This window comes from Motacilla alba, chromosome 3 (assembly GCF_015832195.1).
Source record: "Motacilla alba alba isolate MOTALB_02 chromosome 3, Motacilla_alba_V1.0_pri, whole genome shotgun sequence".
Classification (NCBI taxonomy): domain Eukaryota; kingdom Metazoa; phylum Chordata; class Aves; order Passeriformes; family Motacillidae; genus Motacilla; species Motacilla alba.
Window position 1 is genome coordinate 20,842,624 of NC_052018.1, and position 13,977 is coordinate 20,856,600.

General features: G+C 37.0%; 1 protein-coding gene across 19 annotated transcripts in view; it reads left to right on the top strand.

Annotated features, from left to right (window-relative positions):
* The window catches only part of DLGAP2 (DLG associated protein 2), a 445,650-nt gene that overhangs the window by 122,557 nt on the left and 309,116 nt on the right, over positions 1-13,977 (top strand). For 4 of the 19 annotated variants that reach the window (XM_038132415.1, XM_038132418.1, XM_038132421.1 and 1 more), the window contains exon 1: positions 3,912-5,999. The exons of 14 other annotated variants lie outside the window; for them this stretch is intronic. The gene's annotated coding sequence lies outside the window, so the exon portion shown is untranslated. Of the gene's footprint in view, positions 1-3,910; positions 6,000-13,977 lie in introns of those variants that run through there. One more of the 19 variants, XM_038132405.1, reaches the window with a different exon arrangement.

Genomic DNA, 13,977 nt, shown 5'->3' on the forward strand with positions numbered 1-13,977 from the left:
AAGTCCTTCCTCTTCTATTTTTTCCATGGTTTCCGGAATGCTTTTTTAGAACAGCATCTTCATTTTTGTCATAAAGTCTACTGATTATCTTTCAAAGACATCAGATACGTGTAAAATCAAAAACCAGATAGGAAAAGATAATTTTTAATCTATTTTCACATCAATTTTTTTGTCTATTTGAACGTAAAAAATTGGGAAGGAGGAAAAGGGGAAGTAAAGGCAAGGAACACAGGACTTAAAGTGAAGGAACTGTGTTTGGCAAAGGACATAGATCAGAAAGCAAAAAGAAAAAATAAAGCCTGTCATTTATCACAAATCACTGATAACTATTTTTGCTCAAAACAAAAAAAGAAAGCCTACACAAACACTCACAGATTAGTGGTTTCTGAAGCAGTGTTACTTGAGAAAAATTGGTAAAAAATGGCCCTGTTATAAAGTTTGTCAAAATGAAACAGTGCAAAGTTGAGAAAGTTCTTAACTGCTCTAAGCTTAAACATGCAGGGAGACCAGGTGGCTACTTTTTCTTTTTCATTTACAATAATAATTTTTGAGATACCAATTTCTTGAGTACATTCTGAAAATTCTACTGCAAAGAAATGGCTGGAAGCACAGGAAGGAAGGAAGCTCAGGAAGGAAGGAAGGAGAGGATATTGAAAGCCTCTAACTTAAGCTCTGTGACAATGTTGGTAAGAAGAAAAAAGTGCAATTTTTGAAGCAAACTCATTATCTTTAAAAGAAGGAATTGCTATATTTTTTGTATATGGTCTTTCAGGATTGCCTTTCTCTTCGTTGTTATTACAGCTGTTCTTCAACACTTGCATTAAAAGGCAGTCAGATGTTTTTACAGTCTTGCCTCCAAATGAGTGAGGGATCATTGTTCACAAAGCTACCCTGCTCACAGATGCATCTTCCACTTTGATATATCAAAATATGAAGAATTTCTGACATCCTAACCTGCAAGAACCCTCTCATTTTCATGCCAATGGTATGGCCATGCCATAGCTTTGCTGGTCAATGTTAGTACAATTTTATAGCTTTGACCTTAATTGAAGAAAACTCTCTCTCTAGAAGTCCTGTCTGCCAAAGGCAATGTTTTGTCACAATAGCTGTAATTTATAGAGAATCCAGATCTGAAATGCTCCAAGAATTAGATTTTTTTGACTATGAGGATGAAACCTACCAAACATCTGACCTCTGGAAAACCTACCAGGCATCCTACAGTATCAAGTTCTGTGGTAGAAGAGAACTACTTATATTAAATAGTATTTTGAACAGACTTTAGGGCCATAAATGTTTCAATGCAGCTGCCTTGCAAAGAAGTGGGGAGTTCATTTGAAAAGGAAATGACTTAGTAAAATAAACAGTTTCACAGACAGAAGGAAATCAGGCAGAACTTTTTTATCTTTTTCTTCCTACTTCCCAAAAAATTCTGTTTCATTTAGAAGAGTCACTAGATGCAAATCATGATTGTCCCTTATCAATCAACAATTGTGCTAACCAGATTTTAAAAAGCAAAGCAAAGGCCTCCTCTATTTTTTTAGAAAATTTCTGCTTTCAACTATTTTAATATTCATATAGAAATGAAAATTTGGTTTGGTTGGTTTTTTGGTTTTTTTCTATCAGACCATGTAATTTTTTTATTTGGTAGATTGTTTTTTATACCTGTATTGCTAAAGAAATGTGAAATTCAAATTTTCTTTGGGACATCAGCAGCTGGTGGTATAAAATTGAGCTTGTGAACAAAACTTTTTTCTGACTGTTTTAGGCATTAAGTAATAATTTACTGTGATTATTATCATTCTTAAGAATTTATTTAGTTGTGATACCTGTAATTGATATATCTAGTTTTTTGTTGAGAAATAGGTTTTTAAGGAGTAATTAAAAACTGCACATTATTCTTCATCAACATTGCTACATTATAACAAATTAAATTTGGCCTTATGAGGCTGAAACGCCCCTTTGAGTTTTTCATAGCACTGTTGAAAAGCGAAGTGATGAATCTCAGAGGGATTTAAGGGAGAGTCTTTGATTAGGTACAGAAATGTGATGCCTGGTGTCTGTTCAATGGATCCCATCAGTTCAGTTCAGCTCCTCAAGAGTAGATCTGGCTAAAAGAATGCGGGTAAAACTTCTAGCCCTTAGCATTTTTGATCTTGGCTGCAATCATTATGAAGGATAGCAGACTAAAATTTCCTTGTCCAAGATTCTTGCTTAATTTTCCTGTTTGTTTGCTACAGAAACAAGTAGAAGTGCAAGTTCTTATAAAGCTTTTCCTTGTTTTAGTTAGTGTGAGCCTTGTTAATCAATATGCACATGGGGTGGCCTAAGTAATACAATTAAAGGAAGCATCACACAATGTGCAGTAGCTATTTTCCCACTCTACTTCTGGAAAAAGATGGCATGTAAGAATTCACTTTTTATTTGTACTGATTGTTAGCTGTTTGCAGTTTAAAACGACAGCATTGAATTTTTTTTATTATAATTTTATGTTGGTTTGGTATAGTTAATATAGGTTACAATGATACTTACTGGAGATGGCAGGGTTTCTTGTTACTCAAACCAGCAGAAAAACTCATTTAACTGAAACAATTTGTTTTGTCTCTGCTTTAGAGACTATCTACTAAAATATCAGTAGGTGTTTTAGAATGCAACCTCCTTCTGTCTCCTGCCTTTCAGAATGGAGTTTCAATAATCCACTAGTGTTCTATAACTTAGGTTTAAGCTCTAATTAGTGGAAAGCCCAGACATTTTAAAGAAGATCCAGCCTTTCTAATTCTTTGCCCAGAAATGTTCAGATTTATCAGCTGTAATGTCTGGAGAGATCTAGTTTCCAGTTATGGTAGAAAGAACAAACCAAACAAAGACCAGTAGAAATTTCAAAGGTGGTTTAAGGACATTTAGACTTATTTGTTAGGATATCAGAGTATTTCAAAGATCCCACATGTAAAGGAAAGACCTTAAGAGGGGTAGAATATTCTGTTATGTGGTCTGCAGTTTTATCAGATGTCCACTGTACTTGCTTAGTATTAGATGTGGCTCATGACAATCTCTCCATGACCAAGTGCAGCTTGCTTTCACTGGAGTGACTCATCCTTTCAGTATAACCCTTCAGGCCTTCCTGAGACAGCAATATGCTTGGAGTATTTTCCCACAATATCTGCCTCAGCAAATGGGAACTGTTGGAAGTGATGCTCCATTCTCTTTAGCTCTATGTTTTGTAAAGCTTAGAAGCCTTTATGCACAGATCAGAACCATTGAGGCATCTTCCATGGACCGTGTTTAACATTCTCCTCTGCATGGGAATGAGCTCTGAGCTCATCACTGTGTTCATGGTAAGCTCAAATCTAGGTTAAGAAGAATGGTGACATCCCTTGGCTCAGATGTTGAAAAAGGTATTGTTTTAAGACGGCATCTACTTGCCTACTACATCCCGGGAACAGCCTTGAAAGACTGTACCTTAACAAGAAATTCAGACATTTGGTGTTTCCCAAGGCAAGCCTGAATTTGATGAAGCAGTGATTAATTTTATTTTTAGCTATTTTCTGCCTTTATTTCTTCTCCTCATTTCCATTTCATCAGCTTTTGAGTAGCCAAGAGAGAAACTTCTGGACCATCAATCTCAGTTACACTCACACATGCTTCTACTTTCTAACTGTTTCCTGTGTTATCTTTGTCTTTTGTCATGGAAACACATGGAAAATATTTGTGCCATCTGGATACACAGAGTATATGATTTTCTATTTCCACCCAGTACTGAAATGGAGGGGTTATGATATCCAGAGCCAAAGCTGTGCTTCTGTCTTTTCCTAAACAGAATATTTAAGGAGATCAGCTAGTCTTGTCTTGGAAGACAAGCACAGGAGGGAGGGAGGGAGGGAGGGAGGGAGAAGAAAAGAACCTGCTTGTATCTAAATGGCTACTGAGTGCTCTGAAGTTGTTTTCTCCAATGTTTTCAATCTCTGAGGAAGGAGTTCTTCTCTTTAGGGTGCCTGTAAAAAACCCATTGACTTCTCTGCTTTGACAGCATACTGTGTCTTGTAGCCATGGATGCTGTGTTCAGATTTTGCTTTCAACCTATCTAGATCTGAAGTGAGTCACTCTGGTAGGAGTCAACTCTGAAAGAGTTGCTTTTATTATTAAAATTTGCACTGCCTTGCCTTTGAGATCCTCTCTATGTGTAATACAGAAATTTAGTAGAGGGCGGTCCCTGGTCCAAGGAAACTATAAGATAAAGGCAAAGTGTTAGAAGGGAATGTACAGTGGAGGGGCTGGATTTCGAGAGGTGGACTCTGTTTTGCTGGAACTACATCAGTGGAAATGTATATAAAGTCCTCTTGGGGTTTTTGCTTTCAAGCTTTAAAGTTTTCCAGCCTGAAACCCCAGCTTGACTGGTGTTCTGGTGAGTGCTGTCCAAACATGAATGCGGATGCATCCGAATGCATTTCTTCCTGTGTATTAAGAAGCTGTTTAGATGCAGCTTAGTCTGTTCAAAGCAGGAGTAAGTAAACCAAGATTTGTGGAGATCCTGTTGAAAAATGCCCTGAGGTAATTTTTCTTTTAACCAGGGGACCTTCTTCTGAAGTTCATACCAATTTCTGCCAGGAAAAATATTAAATACAAGTTCTTAGGCAATTTGCTTTAGCCTCTAGGCACAACTGAGTCCCTGGGGAAAAGGGTGGGTAGGCAAGTGAGCACTATCACCTTTAACTCTCCTCACATCTCTGTGTGTTAAAGCAGGCAGATGGAGACTAATTTCAGCTATCTGTGAGTATTATATTATTTCCCAAATACATATATTTAATGGAATGGCTTTTCTTAAGAAAACACTGATGTAAGAAATCAAATCCGTGTTGCTAGTGCATGAAGCAAGCCTGCCTAGCAGCCTGGATTTCAAAGAGTCTAAGGGTAATTTGATACACTGTTGATATTCCAAGCTCCTGTAAAAAGCAGCTGCTAATTCTAAAAAATATTCACTAAGAGTGGGCTAATTTGTGTATCACTGAAGCACTGGTCCTTTTTGCTGTCAGTGCATATTTTAAATTTGCAAGGGAAAAGGATATCCAGTCTTTTATTATTTGTTAAAAAGAAACTGACAGCTACACTTCTTAACTGAGAGTGATTTTGTTCATATCTACCAGTATCCTTGAGAGTGCCGAAGGCATTTGAAAAGGTGCCACTGCTCTGTCATTATGTTTTATCTGCCTTTACTACCTCTCCAGGGTTTTTTTCCCAGTTTTAGGTGTGGGGGTTTTGTTTGGGGTTTTTTTTTTTTTTTTTTTAAATGAGCTTTACTAGAGAGGTTTAATGTTCCTCTTCATTTACAGTCTTTTATGTGATTATGCAGGATTCGTGGTATCACATCAGAAGAAGCTGTTGTAGATTGATGGGACCCCATCAGCCACCCTGCCCACTCAATATTATAAAAATTTGTGTCGTCAGTAGTCATGACGTTTTGTAGGAAGTTGCCCATTTATGGATACTAGAGCAAATGATATCATCACAATAGGTGGCTCCTGTCTAAATAGGATCATTTGTGAAATGAGATTACAGGCATTTATCTGGGAAACAGGAGACAGAGGCACCTGCTTTATGTAATTGATATCCTGGGGAATTATTGTGTACAATAATCAAGAAAAATCTTCATTTCTAATTCTATTATGTGGGAAAAGAACCTTTCTTTTTTCTGCCTGCATAAAACAAACCCCACTTCCACATGGAATAAGCTCCAGACCATGTTTTCTATTATGCTTGAATATATGGGACATGCATTGCAATCCTATGCTTGCCACACTGCTGCAGTATACTTGTTTTGCAGAGCTCTGTAGCAGGCTAGTCAAAGCTGTGACTAACCAGACCCTTGGATACATACTCTAATCTCTGGCCTTTATTTTTACAATGAATTTGACTTGTTCATTGATTGTGTATTTTTTCTGATTTGTGAGAAGCTTCATGCTCTGTGTTTGGATGCTGACTGCAATACAGCAATAGTCTTTGATACGGTAAGTCAAAGATGACTCATTTCTTACTCTTGTGCCTTCAATTTATACTTTCTACAACACCATCTCATCAGGTAGAAAATGATGTGTTAATTAATGTTGAAGTAGTTAATTTTCAACAGATGCTAGTCTCTTCCCTCTCCTGAGCACTTTGCACCATGGTTTTTTTTCTACTCATGAAAGCAATAGGTTTGAACTGTCTTTAAGTAAAATGCTTTTGCTGTGATATTTTTAATAATATTGCCATCCTTTTACCTATTCTCTAATTTCAACAATAAAGAAGAAAATAGATCACATGCAGAGATTTGGAACTTAACATGTGATGCTAGATTAGGATAAGTTCAGTTCAATATTAACCTTTATTGCAGTGAACACAATTGAAAAAGCAAAAATCTTTTCAGGGCTTTATACTTCAGATAAAGTAGAAGGGTTTCAGTTTTTATTTGAGTATTAATACAGTCAGATACGTTCAGCTACTAGAGCCCTTATTTCATGTGAAAGCAGTGGAGAGAAAATGCCTTACAGAAAGACAGTTTTCTTTGTAATGCAGCGTGCAGAAGATTCAGTAGTACTCCTTATCAAGTGCACTACATGAGATAAGAGCAAAAAACCCCATATTTTTGCTGCACACTGATGAGAGCCTTTACATTTTAAGAATGTTGCTAACAAAAAGTGCCATTGAACAGAAATATTCTTTAATTAGCTTTAAAAAGTGAATGCTGTGATCACACACATAGTATGCACTCTTTTGGATACCTAATGTTAATTGCACAGTAAGGGTTAAGATTTGATATAAGATTTTTTTTTTGAGAAACCTACCTTTAAGCAGGGGTCTGGAGGATCACTAGGTTACTGGGTCTTCAGTAAAATTCATTCAGTTCTGGTTTTAGAACTGGCAACTTTGCAGCAAGTGAATAGGGCTCAAATGCCTTGAAATGTTTCAATAAGGGAAGTATTCTCTGTATGTATTTTTCTCCTTGTCATGTTCTAAACTTTTCAACAGTAGATGTTTGGGGTGTTCCTTTTTCAATGAATATTAGCCCTTCTAGTTTTGGATATGCCCATCAAAAATCAATAAATTTTTATTTTTGAGTATAGATTTCTGATGTGCAGGTAAAATAGCTTGCTCTTTGAAAGTTCATGCAGGAACAAAACCACAAAGGAAAAAAAAGAGAGGTCTGTAAAAAATAAGAATAAAGGTTCAGACTGGCTGTCATCAATTCACAAGTTGCAATTTATATTGTTTTTTTCACTGCTGTGGAGAAGTTTGAAGGTTTTATTTCTGTGGTATCAACATTATTATTTTACAGGCATGCATTAATATCAGTTCCTGCATTTGATCACAATTAGTTCATGGATCCATATCTGTCATGTTTCTCTGTCATTTGAGACAGACTACATCCTTTCTATTTAGCAACAAGTGACCAACATGATCATGTAGTTCCCAGTACAGTACACTTTAAAAGGTATCTTCTGAAATGTGAAAACAGTCAAACAAACCTTTTGCTAGGTATACAAAATCCGTGTGTTTAGCAAAGTTTGTGACTACTGGCATCATTTTTTTGAACAAAACATGCTATTTTAAAATACTAGCAGGCGGTGAAGGTGCTTCAACACATGAGCAGATTAAACAGCAGTACTGAGCCTGATAAGACTGTTTGCTTTTTCAAGAAAAAACACAGAATATAGACTATTTTGTTGAATTAGTTACATAATGAGATTTACTTAATATGTTTCACAGAAGCATTTTTACTGTAAAGCCTTCTTAAAGTGATCTAGAACAATGAAAACATTTTCACAGATTTCCTTTGTGTGTATTAAGCGAAAGCTAAAGGAAACAGGCAGATAATGAGTAGAGGCCAAGTTGTATACACTGTATTTCAGACATGCAACTATTATGTAGCTTAGCTGATCAAATCTCAGATATTGACTGGTTTTCAGGGTGCATCTTTTGGGGAACAAAGATAAAAGAAATAATTGTGTAGTCACTGCGTTTATTAGCCCACCTGCTATTTTGAAATTTTATTTTCCAAAAACCCAAAAATGCATTAATAATTTTTTACCAGTTTTCCATCTATTATAATTCCCACTAAAGGAAAGCAGCTGATTGTTATAAATAATAAAATAATCTAAAAATAACAGAAAATATAATCAACATAGTTGGAGCAATAAACACACCAAAGGGCACAAAAATAAAAGCAACCCATCTGTTATATTTAAAACAGTATATGCAGTTCTTAACATTAAAAGAATATACAGAAGGAGAAATGACCATAGCACAGGGTATACAATGTCTCACTTGTGCTTTAGCTAATAAGTTTTTAAATTATATGTGGAGGAGTCATAGAACTCCGTAGCATAGATTACGTCATGTTAGTTATGCTCCACAAATCTTGCTTATTATTTCTGGCATTCTATTATTGTCAATGCGTTAGAAGTCTCAGTCATATTTTTCTGAAAACTTTTTGATCTATATACTTGGGATTTTTCATCTTATATATTCAATATTTTGCTCTTGGCTTTGTCATTGCAATAAATTTATGTAGTTAATAATTTGGTTCTCGTTTCAAGAAGAAAAGCTTGAGTTTATGCTGGAGTTCATCAAGGAAAATCACAAATAAGTGGACTTCGGTACATTCAAGTTTCATGAGTTTAGTACAAATGAGACCAGATAGATGTCTCTAATGTGAATATAAAGAAAGCTAAGTCTGAACACAGAGGAAAGAATATGGGATCCACATGGCTATCAAAAATAAAATCCCAATGCATTATTCTAGAGTAGTAAGGAAAATTAGCTGGCTTTTTTCACTTATTTTAGAAAAAAGTTCTGTTCAGTGATAAGCGTTTACCATCGCAGAAGGTCCATAAGTGCCAGCTTAATTTTCTTTGGATACAACAGGCATTTCATTTTTTCTTTTTATAAATACTTTAGGAATTCTGCCCAAGAACAGTGAAAAGGTCTGGAGTACATACAAAACCACACATCCTTGACTGGAGGCCCCATGGCTAAATTAAATTGAATTCCTTTTAGTTTCTCCTTGTGTAATATAAAATATTCATACCTGCAACAATGAAAGATTTGCATAGATTTGTGCAATAAAAATTATATCTGTTGTAGAATTTAATTGTTTTTGACAGATACGCTTGCAAAATTGATAATAAAGCCTGAAAATTGTACATGACAGTATGAATGCCAGCAAAGTAGTTCTGCACAGCAAGCTATTAATTCCTCTTAGCAGTACATTACCAAGGTACAAATAGGGTAACAAGTCCGTTACTGTCAGACAACCTGCACAGTAGAGCATTCAGTGATGTACACAGAAAACCACATAGTAATTCATAGATTTCTTTTACTGAAGGAAAGTGAAACTGCATCTTAGTTGCCATTAACATCTTCACAGAAATGGCAGGGAAATAATAAATGCCACTGCAGCTTTTGTAGTAGCAATAGTTACTTGCAGTATTAAAGTCAAAAATTTGAAGGTGACCATTGCCCATCAAACTAAAGAGAGAGATTCAAAGCAGAAAAATTATTTAGGAGTCATGTGTTTCCATGATCTCTGAGAAAAGGCATTCTTTGTCACTAGGTTCAAGTTTTAGCTGATCTGTATAGTAATCTGTTGTTTGTCCTCCCAGTTCTAAGCACTCAATATGACATTTGATACAAGAGCAACAACATCCTTTAAAATTTTCAGTTCATTTTCTAGGTGACCTACCATCATCAAATCCTTGGTTTCTAGGGCTTGAACACGCTTCTGCTGAAGCTGATGGCAAAACACTTACTGGCTTAACTAGGATCATGATAAGGGCAATGCACCATTTAATAACAGAGGCCAGAAAATATCAGGCTGCTCTTTGCTTGTCAGACCCAGGTGCTATTCCTGTGGGCAAAAATCTCACAGCAGTTCACGAAGAGGAAGAGAACTTCCAGACTTCATGTACTCTCCCCACAGAGAGAGGAGGGGCAAGGGCAGGCCAGGCACATCAAGATAAAATATTCCAGCAGCACGGCACAAACGATAGCATGGCAAGCACATGGCTTAGGGCAGCCAGGTGCTGTGTGCCCCAGGCTGTGCTGTCTGCCTGCATGTAGCACCACACAGCACCTGCTGCCGGGACCCGTTTGGGGTCCCACATCTGAAATGCCAGGATCTGAAAGGAAAGCAGGTGTTGGTGATCAGATGTTACTTCAGCACACAGTCACAGTCACACTCCCTCACTGTGGCTGCTCCCCTCTATGTGATGACAAGGAAACCCAAATGGAGGTATTTTATCTCCTACAGAAATTTTGCTGCGGGGTTGGAGGGGGAAGTGAGTTTGGCATTGCTTTGAGGAGTGGGCCTAGTTCAGATGTTCTTGTTTTTAATCTATCAGGCACCTAAGAGGTACTTATTCTTAGAAAGCTTTTTTCTGTGCTGGCTGTCCTAGAGAAAATGACTGGGTTAAACTCCCCCAAAATACCCCTCACCATTCACATCACCTGCATGGCTAGGAGAGGGCACAGAACTCAAGAGCTGTTCTGTAAATGTCTGCAGAAATAAATTTCTAATCCTTTTTATTTTTCATGCATTTTGGTCCTCTAAGTTTTATTAATGGCTCTTCAAGTGGGGTGTTGTCATCAGGACAACTATTTTTGCATCTGATTTATTTCCCTTCCCTCTGTCCTACGGCTGATAGAAGTAACAGGCAAGAACTAAAAGAAATTAAAAACATTTTTTTTCTGTTCACCCTGTGTGTTTGACAGCATTCTGTATCTATTCAGCTTTATTGTTTCCTCAGTGCAATCATTTGGCTTCTTCCCATTTGTGCAGCCATAATAGAAGCTGAAAGGAAAAAACATCTTAAACCAAGAGGAATAAGACTGTAGTGTCATAAAGATTGGCAGGCTAAATAGCTGAATCTCATAGGGAATCTTGATTTTATTGATTATATGTAGTCAATGGAATCTTTCTCATAAATATGTAGTCTGCATACATTTTCATAGACTTAGTTAAAGCTTAAATTATACCTTACAATTAGACAATTAATTTGGGCTATTGCTCTGAAGTGCTGTCTAAGCTTTAATCTCTCCATATTTTAACCATACTGCCACATATTGAAGTTGTGGTACCATTTCATTATTCCTTCAGCCGATTCATCTGAAGAGGTTCACATCCTGCCACCGACACTTGTTCCTTCCCACTCTGTGCCCGAAGTGTGCCTGGTTGTGCTGACTTGGCTTTTTCTGTGGCCGCACTCCAAACCATAGCTTTAACAAGACATTCTTTTTCCAAAAACATGCAGAGACAAGCTGAACAGGGCTTTTTATAAATTATATTCCTTTTTTCTCTGTGTGCATGCAGTTCTGTTTTAAAGCACACCAGATGATAGCTAGGTTGATCTACAAAAAAATCTGGAACTAGGAGTAAGACTAACTTCCAAAAATAACATTTTAAATCAGATCTACATCCAGAGAAATATTAAAAAGCTTGTTAAGTTTTCCTGGTCTAAATTTTGGGTTAATTCTAGATGAAAACAAGCATGAACTTGAAATGCTTTCTAACCTGGGAAACTTCCTTCCTGGAACTGTGCACAGCAACACAGCCTTTAGTGTCTGGTGTCCCTTGAAGCTGGCTGTAGTACTACTTTGATGGATCCCTTATGTGCCTGTTGTGCAGTTGGTGCCTGCTTCTAATCAGTCCCATGCATCTCAGACAGAATTCCCTAGATTTCTTATCTAGACACTTACTGCTTTGAATTAAACCCCTTGTGTCTGATCTGAGCATGGGGCTTTATGGATACATTTATGCTTCAGGAAGCAAGAACAGATATATATTCATAACAATGTAATCTCGAGGTTCACTATTGATTTCTCTTGTTCTCCTAGGATCTCATGTCTTCTATACCTGTTCTCACCCAGGAATGCTGAAATGTGTGAGCAGTAACAGGCATTTGTGTGCATTCATGTGCACACACACATATACACATAATGCACAGACACACACACTCTTCCAGTATGAGAGCCAGAAAAAGCAGTATGTGCCCCCCTGAGATAGTGCCAGATAGCACAGGCCACAGGAGCCAGGGAGGACCCTAAAGACCTCCTGGTGCCTTTCCTCAACTCAGCTCATTGTTCTACTCCGTGGCCACACACACACTACAATTGCTGCCCAAGCTTGGAGCTCTAATGACATACATAGTCTGGTCCCAGTTCTGGTTCTAACACATTTAAATGTGGGTACACAATTCTCAGTTAAGCATTTTCAATACCCGAGCACATTTTAAATAACAGAATCAGCAAAAGATGGATTTTGTACTAATAATGATTGTATAGTGATGGGATTCTGAAGTTAATACAACTGTTGACTAATAATTCTAAAGCTTCCACTCTTAATTTATATATGGACAATTAACAGCATCTCCCAAACTCTCACACAAGGCTGAAATTTAGCTGGCTCATAAATACTTCAGTCTTCATTGTTTCATGCAAAGCCACTGCTTTGTAAGCCATGCCCCTGAGGGATCAATACATGTTTTTTCAGAAAAGTAGCAAAACAGTAATTTTGACTTGTTTTGCCAGATTAATCCCTTTCATTCAGATATTTTTATTTCACTTTTTTGATCATGCCATTAGCAGTGACAATAAAATGATAAATTACACAGGTATTTGGGGAAGAAAGAGCAGGACAAGTGTTTCAGGCACCTCAGTGAAGGGTGAAGATGTGGCTATGCTGAAAATGTTTTTGGTTGTTAATAGCTCAAACTGTTTCCTTATAAGTCATTCCTCTGTAAAGTATGGGTGGCAATACTTTTCCAGGTAGCAGGAGGCTGTATTCTTTGAGATAAAGGTGCAGAAGTTGCCCCTTTGATATATTTGGGAAGCACGACTGACATGAATGGATAGAAATTACATCTGATGGTGTTCATATATGTTTCTTTCTATGCTAAGGAAGGGGAAATCATCCTCACAGAAGGGCAGACATTTCCATTGATTCTCTTCTGTCAATATGCTGAGATTCTGAAGAAGTCAGGTGAAAATGACTGCATACAGAAATCAGGGAAGGCATTAGGGAACCTGGCCACTAATATGCTCACTTTCAAAACTCATCTTCAACTGTATTTTCCATTTCTTTAGATTTAAAACATAAAATTACAGCAGTAGTCAAGTGTGGGCAGACTTAAAGACCTAATAAAGAATGCAGATTTGCATTAGCTTCCAAAATTTAAGGTTTTGAAATTGAAAATATATTGAAGACACACACTGCAGCTGCTGGGATTTGGCTCCAGACTATTGTAAGGAAGTTCTTGAAAGGGCAACTCTTTAACAAATTCTACACTTAATTTCATTTTTGTTTTGAAGCATTGAGAAAGCCAGTTAGCCTGCATATGCTATACTGTATTTGCATGAGACAAAAGGAGGACAAATCCTAGGCACAAGTAGCATACAGCCCTGGAAGTTAACTCAAATATTTAAAACTGTATTTCAAAAGATTTTGTTTTTAAGCTAATGTAATGGCACAATTTCTGTTTTACTGATTTCAGTTCTGAATTCTATTAACAGCTCAATATGATCTGATCAACTGCTATGTCTTTTTCCTTTAACGGTGCCAGTTTTATGAATACAATATGAATCTTTTTCTCCCTAACCCCTAAGGGTGAAGTAATATAATTTCTTGCTTTCTAGAATATTCATTCATGTTAAATGGTCTTAACAAGTCACTTTAACTGTCTGTGTTCAAATGGGTTACTCTGAAATCAAGAGAGGCCACATTTGAATTTCCAGGCAGTGTGCCATTAAGAATCCAATTAGAGGTAGTCAGTTGGTTATGAAAAGATGAGATTTTAACAGAATTTCGGGCTGGAGGACTGCACAGTTTCTCGTCATGTGTGTATGGCACCTGTGCCCCTGCTCCATGGGAAGTCAGACAGAGCTGATATGGTTTGAATTTTTTCAGAGACACTAAAATCTGTGAACAGATCAAGACCGTATTGCATATTGAAT